This window comes from Mobula birostris, chromosome 6 (assembly GCF_030028105.1).
Source record: "Mobula birostris isolate sMobBir1 chromosome 6, sMobBir1.hap1, whole genome shotgun sequence".
NCBI classification, from domain to species: Eukaryota; Metazoa; Chordata; class Chondrichthyes; order Myliobatiformes; family Myliobatidae; genus Mobula; species Mobula birostris.
In genome coordinates, this window is record NC_092375.1 from 162,382,878 (window position 1) to 162,400,353 (window position 17,476).

Below are 17,476 nucleotides of genomic sequence, written 5' to 3' on the forward strand. Positions count from 1 at the left end.
TTTATTTGGAAAGAGAATAAGGTTTAAATTAATAATGTCAGTATAAGTTAAAAGTGGAAGAGCAAAGTAACAGATTCGGAACTGTGAAAACTGATTTAAGTGATTTGCAGGACAGAAAATTATCAAATTCGGTGAAATTAAATTTACAAAGAGCATTCATCAGTTCTATTATACTTATTTCTGGAATAAGATGTGCACTCTTACAATTTACCATCATTTTCTTCCAAAATAATAAGTACCATCAATTTTGATGGAATATGGTACTGATATCACTTCTTAAATGCAATGCACCTCCTGTCATAGCTCTTACCAAGCCTAGATCTCTGATATGTTAGTACAAACGTGTTTGTAGTTAAATATTTGATCACAAAGTATAAGCACTAGAGATCCTGCAGAATCTGGAAATCCAGAGCAACACACACAAAATGCTGGAAGAACTCAGTAGATCGGGCAGTATCTATGGAAACCTATGTTTCAGGCTGAGATCCTTCATTGGGACTGGAAAGGAAGGAGGAAGATCCCAGAATAAAAAGGTGCGGGGGAGAGAAAGGAGAACAAGCTAGAAGGTGATTGGTGAAGCCAGGTGGGTGGTAAAGGGAAAGGGCTGGAGAACAATGAATCTGATAGGGGAGGAGAACGGACTATGGAGAGAGGGAAGGAGGAGCAGCATGAGAGGGAGGCGACAGGCAAGTAACGAGAAGCAGCTAGAGGCCAGAGTGAGGAATAGAAGAGGGAAGGTGGAGGGGAAAAGAAAAAAATTAAACGACAGAAAAAAATCACGAGAAGGAAAAATCAATGTTTATGCCAACAGATTGGAGGCTACCTAGACAGAATACGAGGAGTTTCTCCTCCACCTCGAGAGTGGCCTCTTCATTGTAGAAGAGGAGGCCATAGACCAATATGTTGGAACAGGAATGGCAATAGGAATTAAAATGGTTGGCCACCAGGAAAATTTCTCTTTTGGTGGATGGAGCAGAGGTGCTTGACAAAAATCCCCCGCCCCAATTTACATTGGGTCTCACTAATGTACAGGAGGTGCATCGGGAGCACCAGATACAATAGAGGACTCCAATAGATTTGAGCTGAAGTTTTGCCTCAGCTGGAAGGACTGTCTTGGGCCCTGAATGAAGGTGAGCAAAGAGGTGAATGGGCAGGTGTAGGATTTTCTGTCACTTGCAGGGATAAGTGCTGGGAGGGAGGTTAGTGGAGAGGGATGAATGGACAAGGAAATCACAGAGGGAGTGATCCCTGCAGAAAGCAGAGACTGAGGGCTGAGGGAAAAATGCATAGTGAGAGGATCCTATTGAAGATAGCAGAAGTTGAAGAGAGTGATGTGTTGGATGCAAAGGCTCATACGGTGGTAGATGAGGACAAGAGGACCACTATCACTATTTAGGTCATGGGAAGATGGGTGAGTGTAGATGTCCAGGAAATGAAGGAGATGCAGGTGAAGGCAGCATCAATGGTGGAGGATGGGAAACTTCATTCTTGAAGAAAGGAGACATCTCTGATGGCCTGGAAAGGAAAGCCACATCATGAGAACAGATGTGGTGGAGATGAAGGAACTGAGAAAAGGGAATAACATTTTTACAGGAGACGGAGTTGCCTTCAAGATTGCCATAGAAATTGGTAGGTTTATAAAATACATCGGTAGATGTTTTTTTTCTACAGAGAATGAGACAGAGAGATCAAGAAAGGGGAGAGGGGTGTCAGAAATGGACGAATTGAATATAAGGGCAGGGTGGAAGTTGGAGGCAAAGTTGACGAAATTGACAAGATCTGTATGGGTGCATGAAGCAGCACCAATGCAGTTGTCAATGTGTCGCAGAAAGAATTGTGGAGCATTTAGAAACATAGAAACATAGAAAATAGGTGGGCCATTCAGCCCTTCGAGCCTGCACCGCCATTCAGTATGAAAATGGCTGATCATCCAACTCAGAACACTGTACCTGCCTTCTCTCCATACCCCCGATCCTTTTAGCCACAAGGGCCATATCTAACTCACTCTTAAATATAGCCAATGAACTGGCCTCAACTGTTTCCTGTGGCAGAGAATTCCACAGATTCACCACTCTCTGTGTGAAGAAGTTTTTCCTAATCTCGGTCCTAAAAGGTTTCCCCTTTATCCTCAAACTGTGACCCCTCGTTCTGGACTTCCCCAACATCGGGAATCTTCCTGCATCTAGCCTGTCCAATCCCTTTAGGATCTTATACGTTTCAATAAGATCCCCCTCAATCTTCTAAATTCCAATGAGTATAAGCCTAGCCAATCCAGTCTTTCATCATATGAAAGTCCTGCTATCACAGGAATCAATCTGGTGAACCTTCTTTGTACTCCCTCTATGGCAAGAATGTCTTTCCTCAGATTAGGGGACCAAAGCTGCACACAATACTCCAGGTGTGGTCTCACCAAGGCCTTGTACAACTGCAGTAGTACCTCCCTGTTCCTGTACTCAAATCCTCTTGCTATGAATGCCAGCATACCATTCGCCTTTTTCACCACCTGCTGTACCTGCATGCCGGCTTTCAATGACTGGTGTATAATAACACCCAGGTCTCGTTGCACCTCCCCTTTTCCTAATTGGCCACCATTCAGATAATAATCTGTTTTCCTGTTTTTGCCACCAAAGTGGATATCCTCACATTTATCCACATTAAATTGCATCTGCCATGAAATTGCCCACTCACCTAACCTATTCAAGTCACCGTGCATCCTCTTAGCATCGTCCTTACAGCTAACACTGCCGCCCAGCTTTGTGTCATCCGCAAACTTGGAGATGCTGCATTTAATTCCCTCGTCTAAGTCATTAATATATATTGTAAACAACTGGGGTCCCAGCACTGAGCCTTGCGGTACCCCACTAGTCACTGCCTGCCATTCTGAAAAGGTCCCGTTTATTCCCACTCTTTGCTTCCTGTCTGCCAACCAATTCCCTATCCACATCAATACCATACCCCCAATACCGTGTGCTTTAAGTTTTCACACTAATCTCCTGTGTGGGACCTTGTCAAAAGCCTTTTGAAAATCCAAATATACCACATCCACTGGTTCTCCCCTATCCACTCTACTAGTTACATCCTCAAAAAATTCTATGAGATTCGTCAGACATGATTTTCCTTTCACAAATCCACGCTGACTTTGTCCGATCATTTCACCGCTTTCAAAATGTGTTGTTATCACATCTTTGATAACTGACTCTAGCATTTTCCCCACTGCCGATGTTAGGCTAACCGGTCTATAATTCCCCGGTTTCCCTCTCCCTCCTTTTTTAAAAAGCAGGGTTACATTAGCCACCCTCCAATCCTCAGGAACTAGTCCAGAATCTAAAGAGTTTAGAAAAATTATCACTAATGCATCCACTATTTCTTGGGCTACTTCCTTAGGCACTCTGGGATGCAGACCATCTGGCCCTGGGGATTTATCTGCCTTTAATCCCTTCAATTTACCTAACACCACTTCCCTACTAACATGTATTTCCCTCAGTTCCTCCATCTCACTAGACCCTCTGTCCCCTACTATTTCCGGAAGATTATTTGTGTCCTCCTTAGTGAAGACAGAACCAAAGTAGTTATTCAATTGGTCTGCCATGTCCTTGTTCCCCATAATCAATTCACCTGTTTCTGTCTGTAAGGGACCTACATTTGTCTTAACCAGTCTTTTTCCTTTCACATATCTATAAAAGCTTTTACAGTCAGTTTTTATGTTCATTTGCAGGGCAATGGACTATTTAACATAGTCAACAAGAAAGTAGGCATTGCTGAAGCCCATGTGGGTGCCCATGGCTCTCTCTTGAGTTGAGAGAAAGTGGGAGGAGCTAAAGGAGAAATTGTTGAGGGTGAGGACTAATTCTGCTAAATGGAGGAGGGTGGTCATGGAGAGACACTGATTAGGTCTTTTGTCAAGAAAGAAGCAATAAATTTTAAGGTCTTCCTGATGACAAATATAAGTGTATAGAGACTGGATGTGTTGAATGTGGGGACTTATAGTGAGGTAGGTGAGGAGAAGAGGAACTCCATTGCTGTTAATGCAGCGGGAAGATAGGGTGAAAGCAGATATCCAGGAAATAAAAAAGATGTGGTTGAGGACAGCATCAACGGTGGAGAAAAATACACTTCATTCTTTGAAGAGGAACAACATCTCCGATGTCCTAGAAAGCCGCAGACAAATGAGGTGAAAATGAGGTGGTCAGGGCCAGGGAATTGCAAGCTGTTGAGGAGATTGAGAGTACATTAAGTGTCACAGATGCACAGATGTAGGTGGGAAGGGACTGAACCAAGAGGGATAGTATGTAGTCGAGGTATATGGGCATGACTTCAGTGGGATTGGAGCAGGCAGAGATAATGGATCTACCAAACATTCTTGGGTAGGAGGTAGAAATGAACAGTGTGCAGTCCGGGAACTGTAAGTTTGCTGGTAGCGTATGGGAAATCTCCAGAGTTGTTGAGGTTAGTGTTGGTGCTGGAGAGGGTATCCTGATAGTCTGGAGTGGGGTCCTTTTCGAGGGGTATGTAAGAGGAGATGCCTGAGAGTTGCCGTCTGGCCCCAGCAAGATGGAGATCAGTCAGCCACATTAAAACAGCACCTCTTTGTCTGCAGCTTCAATGGTAAGGCTGGGGTTGTTACAGAGAGACTGAAGGGCAGTGCGTTCAGAGGCAGTAATTATCAAATGCTACTCTCTTTTCTAAGTTCCTTCATCTCTGCTGCAACTGTTCACAAGTTGAAACTTTCCTTTACAGGACATCAGAGATGTTGTGCCTTTTCAAAGAATGTGGCTTCCCTTCCTCCACCATTGAAGTTGCCATCACCCACATCTCCTTTGTTTCCTGGATATCCACGTTCATCCATCTTCCCATCACCTTAACAGCAATAGAGTTCCTCTTGTCCTCATCTACCACCCTATGGGTCTTCGCATTCAACATGTCATTCTTCACGACTTCTGTGATCTTGAATATGATCCTACAACCAAACACATCTTTACCACACCCCCCACTCTCAGCTTTGATCATATCAATAGGATGAAATGGATGAATGATTAACCAAAGAGAAATGCTGTTCCTGCAGGGATCGGTCCCTCCATGATTCCCTTCATGATTCCCAAGTGACAGTAATACTACACCTGCCCACTCACCACCTCCATTCAAAACCAAACCAGACCTTCCAAGTGAGGCAACACTTCACCTGCATGCCTATTGGGGTTGGGGTTGTCTGTTGTATTATTGTATCTGCTGCTCCTGTCACACCCTCCTCTACGTTGGTAATACCCAACATAAATTGAGGAATTGCTTTGTCGTGCACCTCCTCTCCATCTGCTGAAAGCAGAGTTTCCCACTGGCCAAGTATTTTTATTTCCATCCCTTTTTCTGTTCCGACATGTTGGTCCATGGCCTCCTCCTCTGCCTGAATAAGACTGTACTCAGGTGGAGGAGCAACACCTCATTTTCCGTCTAGGTAGCCTCCAACCTAATGGCATGAACATCGATTTCTTTTTTCAGTAATTTTTTTTTGTTTTTTTTTGGCTATTTTCTTCTCCCCATCCCTCTTCTTCTATTTTCCCCATCCTATCCTGGCCTATTACCTCTTCTCACCTGCCTATCATCTTCCCCCGTTGCCCCTCATGCTTCCATTTCTCCCATGCGCACTCTCCTCTCCTGTCAGATTCCTTCTTCTCCAGCTGTGTACCTTTCCCACCCACCTGGCTTCTCCTATCAACTTCTAGCTAGTCCTCCTCCCCCACATGCCCACTACCTTTTTACTCTGGTGTCTTCTCCTTTCTTCTCCAGTCCTGATGAAGGGTCTTGGCCCAAAGCATTGATTGTTTATTCATTTCCATATATGCTGTCTGAACTGCTGAGTTCCTCCAGTATGTTTGTGTTGCACACAATATAGATGGTCATTTAATATGAACAATACACTAGGAGCGTTCTCACTGATTGTCAAATTTAAAACTGACTGTTTCTTGCTTTGAAGGGCCATTACTGCAGATCAAGCTAAGTTTTGCTTTAATGCAGGATGCATTTGGCACAGAACATTCAACAGATAATTATCAAAATGAGTTAGAAAAATATATCGTAACCTAGTCAATTTAGAACTTGCAAAGTCAAATTTGGGCTTTCTGTGCATATTCTTTTCATCAAACTACCAACATTTCTGCATAAAGTAAACAGGGTAATTTATTTTCCTTACCTCATCCATTATAATGCTATATCCCCAAGCTACTCAGCATGAAATTCTGCCCAGCAAATAACAGTTATTTCTACCTTTTATCATACCATTTGTCTGCACCAGATTTTAATTTGTTCAATGGTTTGATATACTTAAATTTGTCGTGATGTTTACAAACCTCTTACCGTGACCGAGAAATGCATGCTGGGAACATTTTTTTCATCCACTAACGGCCACTGGTTCTTACTGAGCCTAACAGGTGAGCCATGCAGTTTATTATACTTTATTATACCAGGCAAAAAAAGCTTTGAGAACAGACTTCACAAGAACTTTGCCAACAAAATGCAGTGTAGCATGAACAGCATTTCTCTTTGGTTAATTATTCATCTATTTTATCTTATTGATGTGATCAGTGTTTAACTAGGAATCCAAAGAAAACTTCTTTGTTATTCAGAATAGTGTCTGAAAATCTTTGGTATCCATCTTAGTCAACAGTGAATGTCTCACTCAAATGGCAGTTCCCCTGACTATATCAGTAACACAGTCAGTTGATTCAATTTTTATGCTTGAATTTACAGAGTGATACAGAGTGATATTTGAGCCCACAAAAAAATGCCATCAATAACCCATTTAAAGATTACGTAAACCACACTAAACTAGTAGCGTAGCAGTTGGATTGACACTGTCACACCTGGGGCATTGGAGTTTGGAGTTCAATTCTGATGCCATGTGTAAGGAGTTTGTACATTCTCCCCGCGGCCTCTGGTTTCCTCCCTCAGTCCAAAGACATATCAGTAGTAGATTATTTGTTCATTGTATATTGTCCTATGATTAGGTTAGTGTTAAGTAGGGGGGTTGCAGGGTAAATGGTGAAGAAAGCTTTTGGTATGCTAGTCTTTATAAATCAGAGCATTGAGTATAGTAGTTGGGATGTAATGTTGAAATTGTATAAGGCAGCGGTGAGGCCAAATTTGGAGCATCGTGTACAGTTCTGGTCACCAAATTATAGGAAAGATGTCAATAAAATTGAGAGAGTAAAGAGGAGATTTAGAACAATAGAATTGTACAGCACAGATTTACTAAAATGTTGCCTGGGTTTCATCTCCTAAGTTACAGAGAAAGGTTGAACAAGTTAGGTCTTTATTCTTTGGAGCGTAGAAGGTTGAGGGGGAACTTGATAGAGGTATTTAAAATTATGAGCGGGATAGATAGAGTTGACGTGGATAGGCTTTTTCCATTGAGAGCGGGGAGATTCAAACAAGACGACACGAGTCGAGAGTTAAAGGGCAAAAGTTTAGGGGTAACATGAGGGGGAACTTCTTTACTCAGAGAGTGGTAGCTGTGTGGAACGAGCTTCCAGTAGAAGTGGTTGAGGCAGGTTCAATGTTGTTGTTTAAAGTTAAATTGGATAGATATATAGACAGGAAAGGAATGGAGGGTTATGGGCTGAGTGTGGGTCAGTTGGACTAGGTGAGAGTAAGAGTTCGGCACGGACTAGAAGGGCCGAGATGGCCTGTTTCCATGCTGTAATTGTTATATGGTTATATGGTTATATCCCTCTTTGGATCAGAAGGTCCTGTTCCCCACTGCATCTCTAGATAAATTAATTAATAGATAAATAAATCGACAAATCTACAGCCACAAACTGGCTGCTAATGAAGCAGAGACTCATTGCCATCCTACCTCTTCTCCAAGTAATTTGGCAAAGGACTGTAATAGAGTATGTGGGAAAACTTTGACTGAATCACATTGTCACAAAAAGGTGTTGCAGAGCTGCTGATAACAACCTTAATGATATTGTCACTGGCATTCAATAGGGAGCTAAATCTCAGTCAATTAACACACATAGAAGTTGTTGGTGAACGCAGCAGGCCAGGCAGCATCTCTAGGAAGAGGTACAGTCGACGATTCGGGCCGAGACCCTTTGTCAGAACTAACTGAGAGAAGAGCTAGTAAGAGATTTGAAAGTGGGAGGGGAGGGGGAGATCTGAAATGATAGGAGAAGACAGGAGGGCGAGGGATGGAGCCAAGAGCTGGACAGTTGATTGGCAAAAGGGATATGAGAGGATCATGGGACAGGAGGCCCAGGGAGAAAGAAAAGGGGAGGGGGGAAAAAAGCCCAGAGGATGGGCAAGGGGTATAGCGAGAGGGGTATAGCTTTCTCTGGCGGACAGAGCGTAAGTTTTCAGTGAAATGATCTCCCAGTCTGCGTCGGATCTCGCCAATATATAGAAGGCCACATCAGGAGCACCGGATGCAGTATATCACCCCAGCCGACTCACAGGTGAAGTGTCGCCTCACCTGGAAGGACTGTCTGGGGCCCTGAATGGTGGTGAGGGAGTAAGTGTAAGGGCATGTGTGGCACTTGTTCCGCTTACAAGGGTAAGTACCAGGAAGGAGATCGGTGGGGAGGGATGGGGGGGGGGGGGGGGAAACAAATAGACAAGGGAGTCGCGTAGGGAGCAATCCCTGCGGAAAGCAGAGGTGGGGGGGAGGGAAAGATGTGCTTAGTGGTGGGATCCCGTTGGAGGTGGCGGAAGTTATGGAGAATAATATGTTGGACCCGGAGGCTGGTGGGGTGGTAGGTGAGGACAAGGGGAACACTATTCCTAGTGGGATGGCGGGAGGATGGAGTGAGAGCAGATGTGCGTGAAATGGGGGAGATGCGTTTGAGAGCAGAGTTGATGGTGGAGGAAGGGAAGCCCCTTTCTTTAAAAAAGGAGGACATCTCCCTCGTCCTGGAATGAAAAGCCTCATCCTGAGAGCAGATGCGGCGGAGACGGAGGAATTGCGAGAAGGGGTTGGCATTTTTGCAAGAGACAGGGTGAGAAAGGGAATAGTCCAGATAGCTGTGAGAGTCAGTAGGCTTGTAGTAGACATCAGTAGATAAGCTGTCTCCAGAGAGAGAGACAGAAAAATCTAGAAAGGGGAGGGAGGTGTCGGAAATCGACCAGGTAAACTTGAGGGCAGAGTGAAAGTTGGAGTCAATTATCTGGTTCTCTTTGAATCTTGTAAACCTTCACAGAGATTTGTTGTCTGAAGTACATCTGATTAGTGAAATGAAAACATTTGATAGAAGTTTTATCTTTTTATAGGTTATGTACATTGCTGCACAGCCTACATTGAAATGCCATGCAGAATGATCTATGGAGATACTGCGCCATTCAGAGTGCTGTTATTGGTCATATTTAGGCCAGACTCAGTGAACATAGCAGATCTCTTTCCCTGAAGAACATTAGAAAATGTGATGGGTTTTTACAAGTATACAGGATCTTCTTGTCATAACTACTGTCACAAGATACTTTCTAATTTATTTCCTGTTTTCTATTTCCCAGTTCCAATGTTATGAATACTTATCCCTTCGTTATTCACCCACACACTTCTGAATTACTATTCTAGTAAAAACTTCCACAATCTGGGAAATGTTGTATTTGCGTTAAAGCAGATTGGAGATTGGTTGTTAATGATTATGAAGTGTGTCCAGTGTTTGAAAACAGTCATATTGGAACAATAGTCTGTATCTCAAAACAAAATGGAAACAAAAACTCATACCGTGTATCTATGAAAATAGCCCCATATATTAGCATGCAGAATTACAAAGAATTAAGTGATACACAGCTGCATATCATCGCCATCATCATCAGCTTCAATCCTCCACCAAACTGCATTACCAGTATCCAACACTAAGTGAGCCGTAATTTTCTCATCACTAAAAGTAGGAAGGATCAAAGCCGCAGGCCCAATCCTCTAGCCAACTAATGGTGGCAACTGGCTGGCATTGAACTCAACTGGTTGCAGCCTCAAGGTCTTCTGCAGCCAAATCACTCAAGTACTTTTCACTGCTCAGAATTACACCTTCCTCAATTTATTTGTTATTGAGATGCTCTTCATTCTAATTATTCTCTAGGCTAGATTATATCAATCGCTGCCTTGCTCCATTCTATCATTTCTAAACTGAAAGCTGAAACTTTGACCTTGCCATTTCCAAATTCGCAATGTCTTGTCCAGGCACATGCTTGAGATTATTGAACTACTGGTCTCAGATTTTTAGTGTCACCACAATTATGATTTTGTGTTTTCAGGTCCACTCACTGCCTTGTTCTTCCCTTTTCCTTTCATCTCTAATTCTGGCCTTTGGAACATTTCCACATGGTCATTGCTCTACCATGAACCATATCTTCAGATGCCGAAGCTCTGGAATTCCTTCCTGAAACCTCCTGTCTCTACCTCATTGATTTCCATAACCCTTTTCTTAAAATCTTCTTTCAGTCATCTGCCCTAATAACTTCTTATGTTCAGAGACAATTTGCATTAGACAATGTTTATGTGATTCAAAGAATCTACGCTCCATTCCATGCTGTCCCACCTGGAAAATGATGCCTCCAGTGCTAGAATACTGTTTATCAACTTCAGCTCAGTGTTTCATCTGATCATCCCTCAGAAGGTGGTTGGTAAACTGTCCTTGTTGGGTATCAACACTCTCTCTGTAACTGTATCTAAGACTACTTGACAGAAGACCACGTCTTTGTTGGAAGAAACATCTCTAGCTCTATCATGCTGAGCACTGGCACTCCCCAGGCTGCATGTTCGTCCCGATGCTGTTAACACTGCTGACGCATGACTGCACTGCTAGTTTCAATGCAAACCAAATCAAGTTCACCGATGACACAACAGTGGTTGGCCTCATCATCAATGACAATGTGTCGGCATACTGAGAGGAGGTAGAGCTGTGAGCGCAACAACTTGAGTCTCAGCGTTGGCAGGACCAAAGAGATAATTGTGAGCTTTAGGAAGGTGCACGCTGACCACTCCTCATTGCACATACACGGCTCCTCAGAGCTTGGAGCACCAAGATTCTGGGAGTGCACATAATGGACGATCTCACCGGATCCCTCAACACCACCTCTTTGGTCAAAAAAGCACACCAGCATCTCCACTGCCTGAGGAGACTGAATTTATTGAGGCTCTCCCCCTTACACATCCCCTCGCCCACCATTTTAACCAGTTTTTACAAGAGCAGTATGGAGAGTGTTCTGACCAGCTGCATGGGAACTGCAAGGCATCTCACTGCAAGTCCCTTCAAAGGACTGCTGAGAGGATCATTGGGGACTCTCTTTCACCCTTCAGAGATATACTTATCAGGATCGCTGCATATGGAGGGCCCTAGCATTGTCAACATTCCCTCTCATCCGACCAACAATCTCTTTGACCCCCTACTTCAGGCGGGAGGTAGAGTAGCATTAGGACAAGAGCTGTCAGGATGAGAAATAGCTTCTTCCCCCGGGGCTGTAAGATGACTGAACTCCCTGTCACCACCCAGATCTCATCACGTATGAAGCACCAGCAGCATTATACTCTTTATCTTTTTTAAACTTGTGTAGTAAATGCACCTTTTTATTTGTTATAAACACAAGAAATCCACAGAGGCTGAAAATCCAAAGTAATGCACACAAAATGCTGGAGGAACTCAGCAGACCAGGCAGCATCTATGGAAAAGAGTAAACAGTCGATGTTTTGGTCTGAGACCCTTCTTCAGTTCTGAACTGTTCACTTTTTTCTATTGATGCTGCCTGACCTGCTGGGTTCCCTATTATTTCCTAACTTACTAGTGGCAATATTATTTATATGTTATGTGTGTGAGTTGTATCTACTGTGTTGTGCCCCTTGGTGCGGAAGAACATTGTTTGTACATGTGTACGGTTGAATGACAATAAACTGATCTTAAACTTGAACTTGCCAGTCTTTCACAATCAAATCATTTGGATAAACTGATTTAACCAGAAACTCTGAATCAAAAACATTGCTCAGGTTTTCCTTCCTTAAATAATTTACTACTTTTCAAGATTCAAGGAAAGCACCGCCGAATATCATTTGTAGATTTATTTTTTATGAGTTTTGACTATTCATGAGACTTGTAGCATTCTGCACTTAGCTTTTTTATAAAAATAGTAGAAACATGTCTGACTCAAACTTAACCATCAAAACTAATACTATATTTGAGATATTCTTAAGAATTCAATTAACAGAATTTATCTAAACCAATCAAATATTACTGTAAGTTGAAATGCAAAGATTGATAGAATATTGAGAAAGTATAGATAAAATAGCCAATAATGAGGCCCCATACTTTAGTAGTCAAACTCCTCAATGTCTGCTTTAACATGCTTGTGTCATATAGCTTAAAAGGTGCAAACATTCTAACAAGGATTAATCTACTCATTTTTTTTTGGAGGTACAGCACAGTAGTGGACCCTTTCAGTGCAATGAACCCAATTACAGCTATGTGACAAAATAACTAACTAACCTGTATGCTTTTAGGATGTGAGACGAAACCAGAATACCTGGAGGAAACCCACACCGTCAAGGGGAGCATGCACAAAGTCCTTACAGACTGTGGTGGAGTTGAGCCTGAGTCGGTGGTGCTGTAACAGTATTACGCTGATCACTATGCCACCATGCCACCCTCATTTAAATAAGCCTCAATGTTACAGAGGTTACGGTAATAACAACTTTCACTTTTGCCCTGTTTGAAGATTACAAACCTTGATCACTGGACACTGCAGAGAGTGGTACGGACAGCCCAGCACATCTGTGGGTGTGAACTTCCCTCCATTGAGGACATTTACAGCAGCAGGTACATAAAGAAGGCCTGGAAGATCATCGGGTACACCAGTCACCCCAACCATAAACTGTTTCAGCTGCTTCCGTCTGGCACACGGTACCACAGCAATAAAGCCAGGACCAACAGGCTGTGGGACAGCTTCTTTCTACAAGCCATTAGACTTATAAATTCACATGTCTGTTCATTGAAATCAAGTCATAACACAAAGATTTTTACTCCCTCACGTGGCTGTACAGATGTAAGATTTAAATAAGTTCAAACAAGAAGTACAACCATGTCAAACAATGATGGGTAAATCTCCACCAGATCGCTACTTCTGCCAAAAGTAATGCTGATTGGGTGTACAAAGATGGCCAAGTGTGTGTTAAATGCATATCATCGATTAGAAGTGGATGTTACCTCACAATTTCCTACCTTCTATCTGAGAAGCCCAAGACAAAAGAAACAGTCATATTCATGACATTCAACTTTGATTTTGGAAGTACAGGGAAATCTAAAATTTACAGTTCCAACATTATTTTTGTGTTTTTATAAAATGTAACAGTCTGGAAGATCCTGCTGCTCCTGCACTGTAGCAGATCTACAAACCTGTCACAGCTGATCTCTAATCCCAATGCACAAAGGCCAAAAAGGCTGCCCAACAGTGCGAATGATGTTGACATCTAGAAACCCAGCCTGGGTCAGGGGCACATCTGTGTGGCAAATATTCATTCAAGATGCACAGGGACTCTGACAAGGCCTGTTGTATCCTGCATCCATCCCAATGAACAGAGGCAAATATGGATGGACTATTTCATAATTATTTGATTCATAACCATGAGGATCATATGTAAATTCCTGAGAATTGAAGCATTATAATCAATACTCACCATGAGTGGGTAGACACTACACATGATTGCAAAGTACTGCAAGTTTAAACAGAGATAGATTTCACAGAAAATTGGTCAATGCTGCTTGTTGACTGCACTTCCTTAAAGTGAAGTTCACATCACAATGCTTTAACTTTATTATAGTCAACATTAAAAGAATGCCAAGAGTTGCCCAGGTTTTGTACTAAGGAGAGCTTTTAACAAGAGAAACAGAAGAGGCAGCTTCTGAAGAATTAATGTTCCAGGTTCACCTCTTCTCAGAATTGGTGGTTGAGCTGGTTTTAAAATACATAAGGAAAGATTGAATAAGTTAGCACTTTATTCCCTGGGACATAGAAATCTGAGGGAAGTTTTGATAGAAGTATATACAAAATTATAAAGGGTATAGATGGGCTAAATGCAAGAAGACTTTTTTCACTGAAGACTACAATGACAGGTTAAGGGTGAAGGGTGAAAGATGAAAAGTTTAAGGCGAGCATGAGGGGAAACTCCTTCACTCAGAGTGTGGAATGAGCTGCCAGCACATTTTGTGTATGTTGCTCTGGATTTCCAGCATCTACAGAATCTTTTTAATTCCACATCCCATTCCCATTCTGACGTGTCTATCCACGGCCTCCTCTACTGTAAAGATGAAGCCACACTCAGGTTGGAGGAACAACACCTTATATTCCGTCTGGGTAGCCTCCAACCTGATGGCATGAACATCGACTTCTCTAACTTCCGCTAAGGCCCCACCTCCCCCTCGTACCCCATCTGTTACTTATTTTTATGCACACATTCTTCCTCTCACTCTCCTTTTTCTCCCTCTGTCCCTCTGAATATACCTCTTGCCCATCCTCTGGATCCCCCCCCCTCCTTGTCTTTCTTCCCAGACCTCCTGTCCCATGATCCTCTCGTATCCCCTTTTGCCTATCACCTGTCCAGCTCTTGGCTCCATCCCTCCCCCTCCTGTCTTCTCCTATCATTTTGGATCTCCCCCTCCCCCTCCAACTTTCAAATCCCTTACTCACTCTTCCTTCAGTTAGTCCTGTCAAAGGGTCTTGGCCTGAAACGTCGACCGCACCTCTTCCTAGAGATGCTGCCTGGCCTGCTGCGTTCACCAGCAACTTTAATGTGTGTTGCTTGAATTTCCAGCATCTGCAGAATTCCTATTGTCTACAGAATCTCTGTTGTTTCTGGTTTAAAAATCACACCACTGTTCCTAAGTTACATTGGAACATTATAGGAGACAGAGGACAGAAAGATCACATTGGAAAGAGACTGAAAGTTAAAGTGGCAGGTGGTAGAAAGCTTGGCATTAGAATAGCGTGTTGCACAAAATGTTCGATCTCCCGAAGCATTGAGCAAAACAGTATGAAGAATCAAAATTCAAAACAGTGTAGGTGCCAAATTCCTGAAATAAAAACAGAACATGCTGCAAATATTTCCTCTTATGACATCTTCCTGCACATCTCCAGGACTTGGAACACCTGCTCATTCACCTTCTCATGCAATTCTGCACTTGTCCCTGTTCTACCATTCAAAATCTCATGGTTGTTCTTTTACCTCTTCTCTATTTTCCTGTACCGCTTTTGCTATACTTCCGAATTATAACATTCTCTGCTTCTTTGTAAGTGCGTGTCGGGTCACTTTGATCCCTGCATACTTGTTTGTTGGGATCAATGGGCTGGGTTGTTTACTACTATGAGCATGCTAAGCACTCTGCCACTTATTGCCAGAAATAGAACAAGATCTGTTTTTCTGCTCAGTATTACTCAATGTTTCCATTGGATATGTACATATCCAAGGACAAAATTAGTGGAAGCATTTCTACAAGGCCATATGGCTGAGTTACCAAAAGGTTACTACATGCCAGAAAGGAAATTGCAGGAAAAGATTTGCTTCCCAATTCATGTCAAGAATATTAATTTTAATTCAGAGCTTTAACTGAAGATGTTGAAAGCAATAGTAAATATCATCATAGACTTGTATGGTATAGAAGTAGACCCTCGGCCTACCACACCTATGTGGACCATCATGCTTATCTACACTCCCTGCATTATTTCCATATCCCTCTGCGCCATTCTCATTCCATACGCCTCTTGAGTATTGTTACAATTCCTGCCTCCACCATGTCCTCTGGCAATTCATTCCAGATATCAGCTTGTGTGAAAAAATTACCATTTCAGCCTCTCACCTTAAACCTATTTCCTCCAGCTTTAGATTCCCTTGCCTCTGTCATATCACCCTTAGCCTCATTTGCTCCAGGGAGCACAGTACCAGCCTATCCAACCTCTCAAACTCACCTAATTTAGGAAACACATGAATTTCCCATGAGTTTAATTATAATCGTTCTATGATGTTGCAACTAAAGCCACATATAATGTTCCAACTGCAGCCTAACCAAACTTTTGTACAACTACAACACAACACTCCAACTCCTACATTCAATACCTCAGCCAAAACTAGCAAGCACACCATACACCTGGCTTACCATCCAAATTACTTGTGTTGACACTTTCAGGAAGTGATGCAAATGTACTGCAAGGTCCCCCTTCAACAACATTCCCGGACCCCGGTCATTCAATATGTATGTCCTGCCCTGGTTTAGCTTTCCAAAATGTATTACTTTGCACTGATATGAATTAAATTCCATTATTTTCAATTGTTATATACCATAACAAGATGACTAGAGCTCATCAGACTTAAAATTAAACACAGAAAGCTTATTGCCAATACTATTTAAAAGCATTGGTGAATTCAGTCACGGAATTACAGAAATAAACTCTAATCTAGTATTTGCACCAAATTGTTTCAAAACTAATTGAAACTGAAAGATTTCCTGTCAATAAATATGGTTTTATGGTTTGTGCAGCCAACCTAGCAACCAGGTTAGACTTCATTTTTGGTGAACACTGCGTACATAAGGTGTTAATAAGTGCTGGGAAATTAAAACACTCCTATTTCAAGGATCCTGCAGCTTAATTAGATGTAGAGTTATCATCTGTTTAGCCTCAGAAATGCAACCTAGCCTCAACCTTCAAAGAACTGCTTCTCTGACACATTCTCATTTCCCATACCCCGCCATGCAGTAACCTCTCTCAGTGGGATTGTCAGTTTAATGCCAATTACAGAGGAATTACAGGATGTTTTCTGCTGTTGCACCACAGTACTAGAAACTGGATTTAGTCCTGAAATTAAAATTACCTGGTTTTAATCTACTTAATGAAGAAAATGGTGAAATTGACATATTTACAAACATGAATAATATTTTTGCATTTAATCAATCCATGGACGTTCATTGAAATGTTATTTGGAAAGAGGATGAGTGGACTGAGATCAATAGCTCTGGTTTTGTAAAATATATTGAACAGAGAAACAATCATGTGCCTTCAGCAAAATAACAAACGCCAAATAAATATTCAGTACTGTATGCATGTACTATTCAATTAAATGGAAAAAGGTAAAATCAATTAACTATGTTATCATATTTTTATCAGAAATGCAAACTTATTTTCTGCAATGTACAAAAAGCTGGGATTTATTAAAACTAATTATGTTGGATGCCAAGAGAAATAAAAACACAAAATATTAAATTAAAAATATTGAGAAAAATAAACCAGGTTTATTACTGCTGTCTTAACTTCCTTAGGTACCAATTAAACAGTGGGAATGTATAATAACTTCATTTTCATCAAGTTATGTGCTCAGAGAGAAATGCAATAATTCTGATTTGATTCTATACAATGTAATTTCAGCAGACCACTAAGGTGATTCTGTAACCAAGAGCAATTTTTTTTCAATTTTTATAAACTTAATATTTCCAGTGCATAACTCACAAAT

At 41.9% G+C, this 17,476-nt stretch overlaps 1 protein-coding gene across 6 annotated transcripts in view; it reads right to left on the reverse strand.

Annotated features, from left to right (window-relative positions):
- ppp1r1c (protein phosphatase 1, regulatory (inhibitor) subunit 1C) overlaps positions 1-17,476 on the reverse strand; it is a 97,647-nt gene that overhangs the window by 39,750 nt on the left and 40,421 nt on the right. The gene's annotated exons all lie outside the window — the stretch shown is intronic.